Source organism: Astatotilapia calliptera, chromosome 4 (assembly GCF_964374335.1).
Source record: "Astatotilapia calliptera chromosome 4, fAstCal68.1, whole genome shotgun sequence".
Classification (NCBI taxonomy): Eukaryota; Metazoa; Chordata; class Actinopteri; order Cichliformes; family Cichlidae; genus Astatotilapia; species Astatotilapia calliptera.
Window position 1 is genome coordinate 22504939 of NC_137425.1, and position 15020 is coordinate 22519958.

The window sequence follows — 15020 nt, forward strand, 5'->3', positions numbered from 1 at the left end:
GTGAGTGGGATTCCTGCCAGGCACGGAAGGTGTTTAATATTATCGAATTATTTGTGAGCTTAGATAAACATTTTTTCGTACCTAGAAATGGGACGTCTTTTAATGATATGGGATTCACCTCATATTGTTCTATTGGAACCCATCGAACCTCACTCCTCTCTGCATATAACCAGATCAATATTGATCGATATTGGGAGGCCAGATAATAATTCCTAAAGTTTGGTAGGTTGAGTCCTCCCCTTGAATAAGGGGCCTGTAATGAGGAGAGTTTAACTCTTGGGTTTTTCTTTTGCCATATGAAGGAGGTTATAAGTTTATTTAATTCTTTGAAGAAACTTTTTGGAACATTTATAGGGAGACATTGAAATAAATAGGTAAACTTAGGCAAAATGTTCATTTTAACAATTTTTCAGCCTTACTTGACTGGCACAGTGAAGAAAGGACAGGAGAACAGCGGCAGAGAGAGAAGGGGCCGACATGCGGCAAAGGGCTGTGGGCCAGACTCGAACCGGCCGCTCTCAGCAGTATGGCATGTGGTTGCCCACTCAATGCACTGAGCTAAACCAGCGCCCCCAAAACCGCTCAGTATTTTGAGGACACATATGTACATTTAATTAGAAGAATCATTGAACTATGCTAAGCGTTCAAACACAGCATGACTACACACATTTGAAAAAGTAGCATTATCACAATAAAGTGACATTGTAGCTTGCTACCTCTAAAAACAGCAAAGAGACCCAGTGTCCAATAGCACAGTGTGTCAGCTTGTATAACCCCTGCAGAATTTTACAGTACCAGTCAACTCTTTGGAGTCTGTCCAAAATGGTACTGTACAATTTTGATTTGATACAAGCAGTATGCCATTTGGAGCACTTCAGCCAATTTCTGATGTCTGTTAACATACAAACCAAACATAACTGTATTGGATTTTTGCTATCAGGAAACTGTTCCTGACATATTTGACGTATTGATTTATTTTTATGTGTATGTAAATGACTAGTACTGTGAAATCCACTGGTGTGACATGCTGCCCCTGAAATGACCCCACATCCCCATACCATTTCAGTCTTCAGTATAATTTTCCAACAAAGCGTGGCTTATCCTTCATGACAGAATGAATGATATTGCATCACCAACAGGCCATAAGCTTGACTTCCATTTAAACATTATAGCTCTGTGAATTTTTTTTAAAATCAATTATGTATTATGGAGCATGGGAAAACTACACTGTCGATATCTAGACTTGATTTTTATAATATCCCTCAAGAAATTATACATTTATACATTATACAGCCAGTATCATCATCCCACAGTACTGCGAGTTGGGCTCCATATTGACCACTCCACCTCAAAACTCTTCTTTCTTATCATCTCTACTCCATCCTTTCTCCTCTTATCTTCTCATCTGTGTTTTTTACTCTTCTCCAATATCTCTGCAATGTTACATGATAAACAAGGACCATCTGGGTAGAGTCAAATCTCCAGTGGTACTACCAGACATATCTCCTGCCTGTTTTCTGTATAAATAATTAATCAGCTCTGACCATTTTGTAGCTTTCTGACAGAAGAGACAGTCAAATACCCAAATGTCACAGATTTTCCAATGAGCTAAAACTCAAATTTTGTTGACATGTAAAGGCTGTTAGCCTTACGAGACACTGGCGACCTGTCCAGCGTGTACCCCGCCTCTCGCCCTAAGACAGCTGGGATAGGCTCCACCCCTGCCCCATTCAGAAGAAAGATGGATATGTATGCTGTAGTTTGAAATGAGAAGGTTGATGCATTTCATCCCTTATCTAAGTGATCACAGTTCAGCATATTGAAATTTGATTTCAAAGTGTCTTCTGCATTGCTCACAAAGTAACAGCCAGTAACAACTACAAATCCAGACAAACAGAGGTGTTGCATCCTGCAGAGGAACCCATGCTGAAAAAACTAAACTGCTTTGGAGGACAACACTCCATGGACAGACGCTGAAAGCACGGAAAGGCAGTAAGTCATGTACAGCGGTGCACTTGTTCCACATTTTGTTATGTTACAGCATTATTCCAAAATGAATTAAAATAAATGTTCAAGTCAGAATTCAGTTTAGGAGCACCCTGTATTGGAACCACATGTAGCACATAAGACCTGCTGCTCACAGAATTTTGCAGTTGAGGAAATTGAGGATGTCTAGAAACACAAATCTGATCTCATCACTTGCAGATGCTAATGCACACGATCTCTCCTAATGATCTGAATTGAACAGCAAATCTGATTTGCCTGCATGCTGAACAAACCCAGAATCACTTTGCTGTGTAATACAGTTCAGATGGATGTGAATTTATTTACTCATTATGTTAAAAGTTTACTCAGTACTGTTTTATACTAAAAACAACATACCACATACATGCCTAACAAACTATTTTAAAACGCAATTGATTCGAGTGCAGACAGACATGAACCTTTGCCATCCAGCCTTTATAGCAGCAGAGTATTTTACATGCACACGCTAAATGTTCTGGTGCAGCACTGTTTTTGGTTTTCTCTCAGCCTGTGTCATCTTCCTTCGTGCTCATGTTTCGCTTAACTAAAAATTCCAGTTTTTCCCCCATGTAGCTAATTTCATAACACCCCCTTCTCTTCTTCTTTTTCACACACACATACACATATTGCACTCCAAATAGAGTTGTTGTTAGCCCACATAGAAAAATGCTTAGCCGTGCCTGGTCAGCCTGTTATATAACACCAGTGCATTGCCCTAACTCAGGCTTGCCTCACAGTGATAGCACCCCTAGATGTGGATTTGTCTGTGTATGTACAAACATGCCTCTGTGTCTGTGTGTTTGTAGGTTTGTGTGTGTCCACGCAGTGATATTGCCAACTGTGTAACTTTGCTCCCTGTGTGTAACAGCCAGTTTTTGTGTGACTACTCTTGCTGCATTTGTTTCTCGTGTGTTTTGCTATTGTCCTTCTTGTATACAGTATATACATATCTGTTAGCAAAAACTACATTTTCCATTTTGCAAACACTTTAGGTGAAGCTGGGCTACACATCCAAAGACCAAGCATCTGGTGATACTGAATATTACTTAAAGAAAGCTATAGTGGAAACAACATCCATCCAGCTGAAGTGACCCTTATCAAAATACTCTTCTTTATTACAGCTCGAGGCAGCGTTCTGTAACTTATGCTGACCTCTCACTTCCACTACGAACGAGAAAGTAAACATACAAATTCCCTCTGAGCGTCAACAGAGAGTCCCATCATCAAGCAAATTGCCAAGTTGTACATATGCTTTTCAGAACTACTGCACTGCGTAAAATATGCATGTTTCACAATACAAAAACATTTTCTCACTTAATTCCTAAAAGCCTGTTTTTAGAGAAAGTGGATTTGAGTGAGGAGGATGAACCAGTTATGCCACACACAATATCTGCAAAACTCTTAAAAATGCACAAAAGCATGAACTTGCATGACAATGTGAGTATGTGCGTGTGGTTGCACGCTACATGTGTGTAGGTCTATCTGTTTTTTAAACAGGGTCCCCGCCTGCAGGATGTGTCTAAGTGCATAAATAGATCAGGTACAGGAATTCCATCTGACACACAGTAAGAAAGGGACACAGAGGGAGAGAATGAGAGAGCAAAACAAGTTGTGAAAGTGAAATGAGTTTCATGTAGCCACCTTTGTCTTCTTTTATGTCTTCTTCGTCTCAGTGGAGCTTTGGAAAATCATTAAAGAGCACTACAAGAGTGATGGAGGGACATCGGCAGCTGTTATAAGTATATAAGGAGTTAATACAGAATAAATGGGAATCCTCTGTAATGACTACGAAGGTAGGCAGGAATGAATCTTCACTACCTGTTAAAAATCTAATTTGTTGCCTCATCGTCTTTACAGGGGGATTTAAAAGGAACCCAATCTGATTTCTCACTGTTTAAATAGCAATGAAGAGATAAGGTCTGTGTCATGCAAGTGGAAAAATCTGATTTGAGCAGTCACTGCAAATCCTGCCAGTGAGATGAGTTTCATTACAGATTCCCTTCGGCGTTTTTACCATGGATGACACATCTGTTTTTTGACCGTCCCATACTTCCGCCTCTATTTTTTTTAAATGCAGAAGCACGAGGGAAAGAACGGGACTCTGGCGGGGAGAAATCGAATCATCTATTATGTTGTGTGCACCCTTAATTTTGCTCTCCATGTGTTTGCTTTTCAAGAAGCCTTTTGTGTGCTCAGTAAAGTTGTTTATGTCATTGTGTGAGTGGTGGATCTTAATAATCACTTTCTCTCATTGTGTCTCCACAGATTGATGTTACATATGTATCATCACACATCTTCCAACCTTTTTTCACTGTTTCTGTTTACAGTGTTTGTCAGCCTCTGATCTGGAATGATTTAAAAAGCAGTTTTTAAGAATGTCATTAGTAATACATTTCTAAATTCTTCTAGCTAATGGCGTTCATGGGCGCTTAATTTTTATCATCTTACAAAGATGGGGCAATGATGCAATGACAAGATACACAAAGACATTATCTGCCTGGAAGAAGATTTCCTGGGCTCTGCTACAAGATTTCTTTTGGAAAAACTGTCCAAAAAACATATAATATAATATCTCATGACACTGATTTCCTTGACATACTAGTAAAAACTATGTGTTGTTGGCATTTTAGAGTGTCAGACTGTTCACTTTGTGACATTTACAGGTGTCTTCATTCAAAACTCAAAAGTTTTGAATGAAATTCATAGCCAATGACCCTGATGGATGAATGGATGGATGGCTGGCTGGCTGGATGGATGGATGGACGGACGGACGGACGGACGGATGGACGGACAGATGGATGGATGGATGGATGTATTGGGACATATTCATTGGCCAGTAGGAATGTTTGAGGAGATGCCAAATTTCAGGCCCCCCATCACACAGACCTAGTCTGACCAGTTGATGAATCCCTGGCATCCAACCAGTTGGTGATTGATTCCTAGAAACTGCCATGACTGCATTCGATTGCTACAGCCCCAGTCAGGCCTAGAGACTGGTCAGTGAACTCATGCAATATGTCCTCCCCAGCTGTGTGGCAGGTGGTTTCTAGAGGTCACAAAGAGGTATACCATGCTGCACTGAAAATCCTTTTGGTTTGGTTGCTTGCAGACTCCATCGCTCACCTGTAGTTTGAATGGAAGTCTGTGACTTCTCTGCAAACACAATCTAACAGCGGGTCAAATAGTAGTGAAGCTGTGACAAAGTTTCTAACTTGTGTCACACTTTTTCAAGTTTCACAATCCCTTGGTGAGTAGTCAGCAAGTCAGCATCTTCCATGCAAAATCCAGGCAACAGCATCATAATAAATATAACATAATAAAACCCTTGAACCGAAGTTATCATTGATATCCTTCCAAATGTCACATGGGTCATTCATACTGACAGACTGTTCCTTCATTACATTACGTAAATTGAGCAAAATGTGTGTTCATCCGCATTTTTTTAAAACAATAAACCATCTAAAGAATACATGAAACAAGTGTAGCAGATGCTTCCACTAAAAAAGAGGTAACACACAGACTCCAGGTCTGGTCTCAGCGATGTAAAAGAGAGGGAACAGTCTTGGTTTCAGTGCAATAAATTGTTCCAAGGGGCTAGGAGAGGTCCTCTTAGACCCACCATGGAAACCCATGCCCAGAAGTTGCATACAGCTTTTGTTCTGATGTTAATGACAGGAGGTTTGGAGCCATTGAATCAGCAGAGAATTGGCGACTTTTACAGACTATGCACGTTTTATATTTTTTATTCAGGAATTCAGTGAATATACCCCTTTATTGATGCTTAATAGTGTGACATTGCTGACATTGTATCATTGCTCCTTAGTATGTCATTTATTAATACAGATAATACAGTAATTCATCAATTCAGAGGAATGGCTTATTTGGGGCATTTCAGTCAGGTTTCAGAGCTCATCACAGCACAGAAACAGCTTTAGTGAAGGTCACAAATGATCTTCTTATGGCCTCTGACAGTGGACTCATCTCTGTGCTTGTCCTGCTAGACCTTAGTGCAGCATTTGATACTGTCGACCATAATATCCTATTAGAGCGATTAGAACATGCTGTAGGTATTACAGGTACTGCACTGCAGTGGTTTGTATCATATCTATCTAATAGACTCCAATTTGTACATGTAAATGGAGAGTCCTCTTCATACTAAGGTCAATTATGGACTTCCACAGGGTTCGGTGCAGGACCAATTCTGTTTACATTATACATGCTTCCCTTAGGCATGTATAAGACATAACATAAATTTTCACTGCTATGCAGATGAAACCCAGCTCTATCTGTCCATGAAGCCAGATAACACACACCAATTAGTTAAACTGCAGGAATGTGTTAAAGACATAAAGACCTGGATGGCCGCTAATTTTCTGCTTCTTAATTCAGATAAAACAGAGGTTATTGTACTCGGCCCTGAAAAGTTTAGAAATATGGTATCTAACCAGATTCTTACTCTGGATGGCATTACCTTGGCCTCCAGTAACGCTGTGAGTCATTTTTGACCAGGACATGTCCTTCAACGCACATATTCAGAATCAGAATCAGAATCAGAATCAGAATACTTTATTGATCCCTGGGGGAAATTATTTTTTGTTACAGTGCTCCATTTTAAACCAACATTAAGACAAGACAGACAATACGCTAACTAAGAATAGTACAATATATACATATATATACATACATACATACATAAGTCACTTATAAATAAATATTTGGAAAAGAAACATGTGTAGTTGTAGCAGCAAACAGTGTGTTAAGTGGATGCATTGTACAGGGAGATGGCCACAGGCAGGAATGATTTCCTGTGTCGTTCAGTGGTGCTTTTCGGTAATCTCAGTCTCTCACTGAACGAGCTCCTGTGACTGACCAACATGTCATGGAGTGGGTGGGAGGTGTTATCCAACATTGTCTTTATCTTGGACAGCATATTAAACAAATATGTAAGACTGCGTTCTTCCATTTGCGCAACATCTCTAAAATTAGAAATATCCTGTCTCAGAGTGACGCTGAAAAACTAGTTCATGCATTTATTACTTCCAGGCTGGACTACTGTAATTCATTATTATCAGGATGTCCTAAAAACTCACTGAAAAGCCTTCAGCTAATCCAAAATGCTGCAGCAAGAGTCCTGACAGGGACTAGAAAGAGAGAGCATATTTCTCCTGTTTTGGCTTCCCTTCATTGGCTTCCTGTTAAATCCAGAATTGAATTCAAAATCCTGCTCCTCACATATAAGGTCTTAAATAACCAGGCCCCATCTTATCTTAATGACCTTGTAGTACCATATCACCCTATTAGAGCACTTCGCTCTCGCTCTGCAGGCCTACTTGTTGTTCCTAGAGTATTTAAAAGTAGAATGGGAGGCAGAGCCTTCCGTTTTCAGGCCCCTCTTCTGTGGAACCAGCTTCCAGTTTGGATTCAGGAGACAGACACTATCTCTACTTTCAAGATTAGGCTTAAAACTTTCCTTTTTGCTAAAGCATATAGTTAGAACTGGACCAGGTGACCCTGAATCCTCCCTTAGTTATGCTGCAATAGACGTAGGCTTCCTGGGATTCCCATGATGCATTAAGTTTTTCCTTTCCAGTCACCTTTCTCCCTCACTATGTGTTAATAGACCTCTCTGCATTGAATCATATCTGTTATTAACCTCTGTCTCTCTTCCACAGCATGTCTTTTATCCTGTCTTCCTTCTCTCACCCCAACCGGTCGCAGCAGATGGCCCCGCCCCTCCCTGAGCCTGGTTCTGCCGAGGTTTCTTCCTGTTAAAAGGGAGTTTTTCCTTCCCACTGTCGCCAAAGTGCTTGCTCATAGGAATCATATGATTGTTGGGTTTTTTTCTGTACCTATGAAGCGCCTTGAGGCGACTTTTGTTGTGATTTGGTGCTATATAAATAAAATTGAATTGAATTATTACTGTTACACCACGTACAGCTATTACTGCTACTACATCACTGCTAATAATAATCATAATCATAGTCACAGTAATGTATCTGTATTTATAAATGGAATGCTAAGGAGGAGTATTAATATATAAATGATGAATTAACCACTTGCTAATGTTGAACAGTGTGTATCTCACTACTGTCAAGTATGGTCAGATAAACTTACAAATACTTTTCAAGTGAGTATTTAAAATCTGGTGGGAAAAAAGTAAAAGAAATCACCTCAAAACTCCCAAAATAGTCCTTGGTAAAAATATATAAAATGGAAGGATGGTTTGTCTCATTTTAGTGCTAAAAAAGTGTGATTTTCAGGGTCTGCTGAAAGACTTTTCAACTGACTGAATAACTGGAACCACATGGGACTATCTTTCATGAAGTCTTAGCTTTCTCAGCTAGAATCTGTTCCACTTTAGCACATCCTTCTCTCTGTCCCTCTCTTCTCATAAGTGACTTTCAGACATACAGAAAAAAGGCCCCTCTGCTCCTCCACGTGAGAGCAATTTGTTGAAAGAAGAAACAGGGTAATTAGAAGTGGATTGGGCTCTCTGCTGGGACAGTCCTACCAACTTTTACTTCTGTCATCGCAACCGAGTAACAAAAGTTTTGAGCAGCGTAAGCAGCATGGAGACCATCAATAAAACCTTCAGTGATATTACTTTTTTATAAGACTGTAATGCACTCAAACTGTTACCATGCACTTGGCAATATTTTATATATTAGATGCAGTTGATCATATTGTATTCAGAAATGGAGTCCAGTAAAAAAGGCAGGAGATGTAAAAAATAAATAAATAAAGAAAGAAAGAAAGAAGATGAGAGAAGGAAAATGCATTAATCAAGCACAGTCATTGCATTTGACTGGAGCCGTGTGCAGGACTTACTTCAGTGAAAGGCGTTCTCTAAAATGTAGAGCTACTTTTTTAATATGTGCACTCTCATTTGAGTGTTTTTAAATAAATTGCTGTAAAAGAAAGCTTGAGATGTAATCTGGGAAAAACACCTATAACTTGTTAGATGCTAAACAAGTAAACCTTATAAATCTTCTTTAATTTTATCCTTTTTCTTTTATAGCATACAGCTCAAAATACTAAGTTGATGCAGACAGACTTTGTTACAAACCCTGTTATTTACCCTAAAGAACAAGCAAGCTGCACATGCTCATGCTCCAGAAACCAAAAGCTTAGCTGAAGCAGACTTGCTCCAGTGCATTCACAGTAAATACCATTTGCATGTGAAACAATCTCTATTCAAAGATATTTTGCCGTTAACCTTGCTCTTGGGACAGATATGTTTAATATTGGTTATGCATGTGTGTGTGTGCGTGTGTTTGTTAGTAGTGTCTGTGATCTGCCTTAAGAGTTGGAAAGAGGACAGGGTAAGCACATAGCCAGGAGCTACAGCATGTCAGCATTAATAACACCATACGGGAAGACAGAGAGGGAAACATACATACATACACGGAGGAAGACTCTGCAGGCACGACCCATGTGTGTGGGTGAGGGCTGCAGATAATCATCTCTCATAAGGTTCAGTGGAAGATGAGCACTGACCCTATTTTACCTGGCCTTCTCTCTTCTCTGCTGCGCTTCCTCCCTCCTCTCTCTGTCTCGGAAGAGCTTACGAAGGTCTTTTGTAACACTTGAGGGATACTTGCGCCAACTGAATCTTGTTTCCCTGTCACTTAGCCAACACTCTGCTCCTGTGCTGAATTCTTTATCAGCAACAAATTTTCTCTGGAAACAGAAAATGCTGGCTCACACTTTCTGCTAATGTTTGGCATGCTGGATATACACTTAACATAAGCCAAAGCAATATGTGCTCACACGCATGCTTGTCAAGTATGAGTGTGTATTATCTTTAATTCTTGACATTCTGTGTCTGTATAAGAAAATCTCATGATGTCAGCGCTAAAGGGATTGCTTTATTATTGTATGCTAAAAACAACAGTAGCACTTCTTACTTAGCAAAGTCAAAACCGAACTTAGAGGATGATATGGGGCACTGCCATGCCTTTCTGAAATTTGTTAAGTCTTCATTTTAGTTGGACAGTGGGGAGAACACAAGAAAGCGGGGACTTCAGGGTAGATTCGACCCCAGGGCCTCTGCATTAGCCTCGTGGCTTGCAAGCTAAACCAGCACCCAGAGCTTAAAGCTATTGCTAACACCATACTTGACTACATGAGCTGCTTATTCACATGAAAGAAACGTGATTTTATGTGCTCCAAATATATTCTGTATGTATGTAGTTTTACTTGAAGCTACCACTTAACATTAGACTTTTTCACATAAAAATGAACCCTAGCCTCAAAGTTAAGTGGGGTTTACGCTTCCACACTGGTGGGTTAGGTAGGGTAACTGGAATGAGGAGTATGGTGGAAAAATCAAGGAAATGCCCAAGAAAAACCCCTCACCCCATGAAATTCTGTCAGCGGCAGTGGCAGCCAGCAGCATCATAACCATCGAGTGGGTAAGTGGGTAACGCTGCAAAAGAATGAGGAAAGCTGACAGCTTAAGTACACCGGCATGATTAAAAGGGTATACTTCATATTTGTTACAGTGAGGGAAGCATGTCATGCAGCAGCAGAAGTGGACTTCTGAGCTGCAGGACATTTTAGGTTGAGAACAGAAAATTTCCTGCTGCTGCTGCTTCGTGGCATTTAGATGGCAGTGTGTGTGGGGTGTAAAGAGACCACAAGGGAGCAGCCACAGTGAGCTGTTAGATGAAGAGCGACAGGCTGCACACCTCTCACTTCGCAGCAGGATAATCAGCTTTAGTGTGCTGTTGCAGCATGAAATCAGATGGGAGTAGCATGTCACATGAATGAGATTTTTAACAGTGGTGGTTCAAAAGAATACAAGTTTGAGTGCATTGTTACAATATGCACTAATTTCACCTCTTGATAAATTGGCTTTTTGATAAAGTAACCTTTACTCTTAAACTGTACACTCAAAGCTTTGTATGACATTTTCCTCACTTCTCCTGCTTCATCTGCTTTTGTTTTTATCTTCATATCCCTCCACCACTTTCTTTTCTCTTGTTCTCACTCTGCTCTTTGGACCTCGGGCTCCTCACAAAGACTCTGTGGTTCCTGCGTACACCACCTCCTCCTCCTGAACCCCTGACATACCCTTGCTCCACATTGCATTGTTGTATTTAGATCCATTTCGTTCCTTTCCTTTCCCTTGTTTACACTCCCCTTTGCCTTATTTCTTTCTCCCAGTGTTGGTTTTTTTCCTTTCAGGTGTATGATTCATGGTTGTAGCGTTATAACAGAGACATAAATTTTTCAGAAGACCCAAATGTAATTTTTCTGAAGAAAAAAAAACGGTGGGGAAATAAACCAAGGCAGCAAATAAAACAGGGATATGAGTATTCAAAATAAAAGCGTGAGAGTAAAACTGAGTGATAATTAAACACAATCACATCTTGTTATTGCAGAATCGTATGTGCTGCCACATAGCTTAGCTTGTAAATCTAACAGATTTACAGAGCTGTGAAGATGGACAATAAGTTATGAATAATACAGTTATGAACAACTGTAGGCTGTTATTGTTTTGTCCAAAATTGCACTCAAAAGTGACAATCTAAAATAACTGTGCCGCCAGTCTCTTGGAAACATCAGTGTGTTGTTTGTATTTCCCGTAAAGCTGATTTTCTTCAGGGTTCAGAGTGAACAGTAAGAGAACAGCTTTTAAGCAAAGATGCCGCAAGGGAGCTTTATTGCTGACTGACATGGCGCTCTTATAAATGCCTCTGCAGTCATTTAAAATGCTCAAGGTGTGACGCGTTTCCTTGTTGCACGTACAACGGTTTGCATGCTGCTCCTCAAGTCATGAAATCTTCTAATTTTTTGGCATTTGCGAAATGTGTGTTTTATTATACTTTTGTATAATAAAACACACACACATGCAGACATTATACATGCTACAGGTATTCAATATTTTAACCACCCACATCTACACTCACCCAGACGGTGCAGTGATGTAGCTTTGCAGCTCAGATAGTGAGATGTCAACAGGGAACAGAATGACTGGCAGTTAATAGGGAATAGATGATCATCAGCCAGTAGAGACAGATGGTAATAGCAGGGGAAAAGTACACACACACACACACACACACACACACACACACACACACACACACACAACGATGATACAAAATGATCACTCTATCAAGGGCACCTTGTGTAACTGAAAAATATGAAAATGTGTGTGCATACACGCACACACACACCTGATGTTGACTCAGGAATTGTTAGTCAAGCAGGTGACAAAATTTCTATGTGCTGTAACTAATTTTGTGTCATAGTTAGTGGAAAATGTGGACCCAAATTGCAGGCCCACAGGCAAACTTAACAAAAAAGCTAACAGCAAAATCCGATCCACATGTGGCATATTCAGCTCACTCATTGGCCAGATACGTCTGGGGCGGGAGCAACAAAAGTAAATACATGAAGATGGTGGTGTGATCTAGACTATAGGAGGACATGGAGAATTTACTATTATTTCACAGCTAGTTGCTAATCTGTACAGACCTTTGCACATCTATAGTATAGTACCTTCTTCCACTGAGATTACAAAGCATGTGTGGCTAGAGGAGGTTTTTTTTATTTATTTTTTTAGCTCAAACTTGTAACATACACCTGGTAGTTGGTTTGAATCAGGTCAGATCCTGTTCACACCATAAATGAACTGTTCTGGAGTTTGTTTAGAGACCACCTCCTACAAAGGGTCTCGGTGGGGTTGTTTCGGTCCAGACCCAAGTGTGATTACTCTGTTCACAACTGTACAAATGAACCGCACCAAGTGGGAAAACGAACCAGAATTTTATTTCAATGGACTGAACACCGCAGGAGTGAAAACACCCTTAGGCTATAAACCAATGTTTGTCGGCGTGTGAAGGATAAATCTCATAACTTGTGTCTGTTCTACAAATCTTTTTACTTGTCTGGCCTCTGCAGTGCATTCTCTTCATATTCTGCCGTCTTCCTGTCATCACAATTGTGATTCATATTACATTTTTTTTTTTTAAATTTAGGTACTGGTGTGTTTTGGTGCAGTGCTTCAGACTTCATTGTAGAGACTGCTGTTCTTCTTTGCCCACCTGTGGTGTCATTTCATCTTCTTCTCTTACTCTTACAATAGTGTCCTGTGGAAATAAGAGCAGTAATAAATAGGCTGGGTTAAAAGTTTTAGAGGTAGCAAAGACATATTATAAAACATTAAAAAATGATGCCGTGTAAAATGTGATAAAAAAAAAGACTGATGCAATCTGAAAATCAATAATAACAAAAATAAATACAACACCTTGTAAAACATCTCAGCTAATTATATTTATCGGCATCAATTTAGTTCCATTTTTTCATATGCACTGATTCACAACAACAGTCAGCTCCTGGTGCTTTATATTGTAACATAAAGATCCTGCAATATTAGAGGGAAAGCCCAACTGTCAGAAATTCCCACGATGACAGTAGGAAGAAACAGGAAGAAACCTCAGGTAGAGCTAGACTCAGGTGAGGCCGCCACCTGCTGCAACATATATGGGTAGCTGACGGGAAAAGGAAAACAAGGGGGAGCAGAGAAGAAGTGATCACTCAGCAGGAAGCCAGAAAGAGACGGTGAATAGTTCTTCAGCATCACTCTGTTATGTTACCTGCTCTCTGATTCACTGTGAGCAAAGGAAAAGCAGCCTGAGAAATGTATCGTATCCAGAGTAATCTTCATTTTCAAGGAGGTTTCAATGTCGCAAACAATAATTCTCTATAAATTTATATTGTACAAGTGCAGGTGAATAGTTGTGGCTTTTATTATTTTTTGGCACTTCAGGAGATAGTGTTTTTGGTTATATAACAAATCTGAACATGAGGAGTGGATAAGAGAGGAGATTTGGCTGACAGTCCTGTTTGTTTTGGTAGGAGAGGTTGATGTTACAGTGCAGCATCCAGTACTTATGAATGTTCAGTATTACACCTTTTAAATGTAACTGAGCAACTTGGCGTCAAAGGAAAAAGGTTTAAACAGCAGCCACTGATTACAGCTTAAAGAACTGACTTGCATCAGCAGAGTCCGTAAATTCCACATACAAATTCACATGAGCAGATTACGCTCCTTTAACAAACAACCATCTGCATTTAGTTTTAACCAATTTCAACAGGACCAGATGGGAATCTGCCCGCCTGTATTTTTCTCTTCCAATTATACGCTCTACCTCATGCTCTCTGACTACCACGAACAAACACAGATATGAATGCATTAACAAGCCCTCGTCATGTGTCCGTCCATATTTTCCGTAACGCTGTCTGACCTCAGTGTAAGAAGCACATACACGACTGCGCAAAGGTCTTAAGCCATTTCATTTCTTATATTTTTATGTTCAGCATCCTCAGCACCACATGATCCAAATCATCCAAAGTGTCCATAAGTGCACCCTTGTCCTCGAACAGGGTGTTTGTTCTGTACAAACTGTGGTTATCACAGAAGTCCAATGACAAAAAAATCACTCAGATCGGGGAGGTTCTGAATCCTTTCGGTCAGTGTTTTTGCCCACATGAGTGGAACGCTGGATTCTCTAACATGGGCACCTTCAACCACGCTAGCTGGGGACTCCAAGAAGGTTGGGTACACTGAGCTATCATTTGACACATAAGCACAATCTCTCTCGTACTCCCCTCTGTGGCCCACATGTATTGTTTTTGGGTTGTTCTTTGCCTCATGGGCTAAGGCCCAGCCTCTCAAGGTTCCTGGTTCACTGGTTCCTGTTTATGTGCTCCAGGTCAGCGGTCCCCAACCCCCGGGCCTTGGACAGGTACCAGTCCGTGAGTCGTTTGGTACCGGGCCACGAGAGTTGAGGCTCAGGTGTCAAATGTATGGTTTTCAGGGTTTTTATCGGTTTTCAGCGTTATTTTGTTATCGTTTTTATCGTTTTTATCGTTAACTCGGTTTTCCTGGGTATTTTCACGTGTGTTATGAATAAATCTTCTTTTTTTCGGTACCGGTACTAGTTTTATGTTGTTGTATTTATCCTCGACACCTTAAAGGCCGGTCC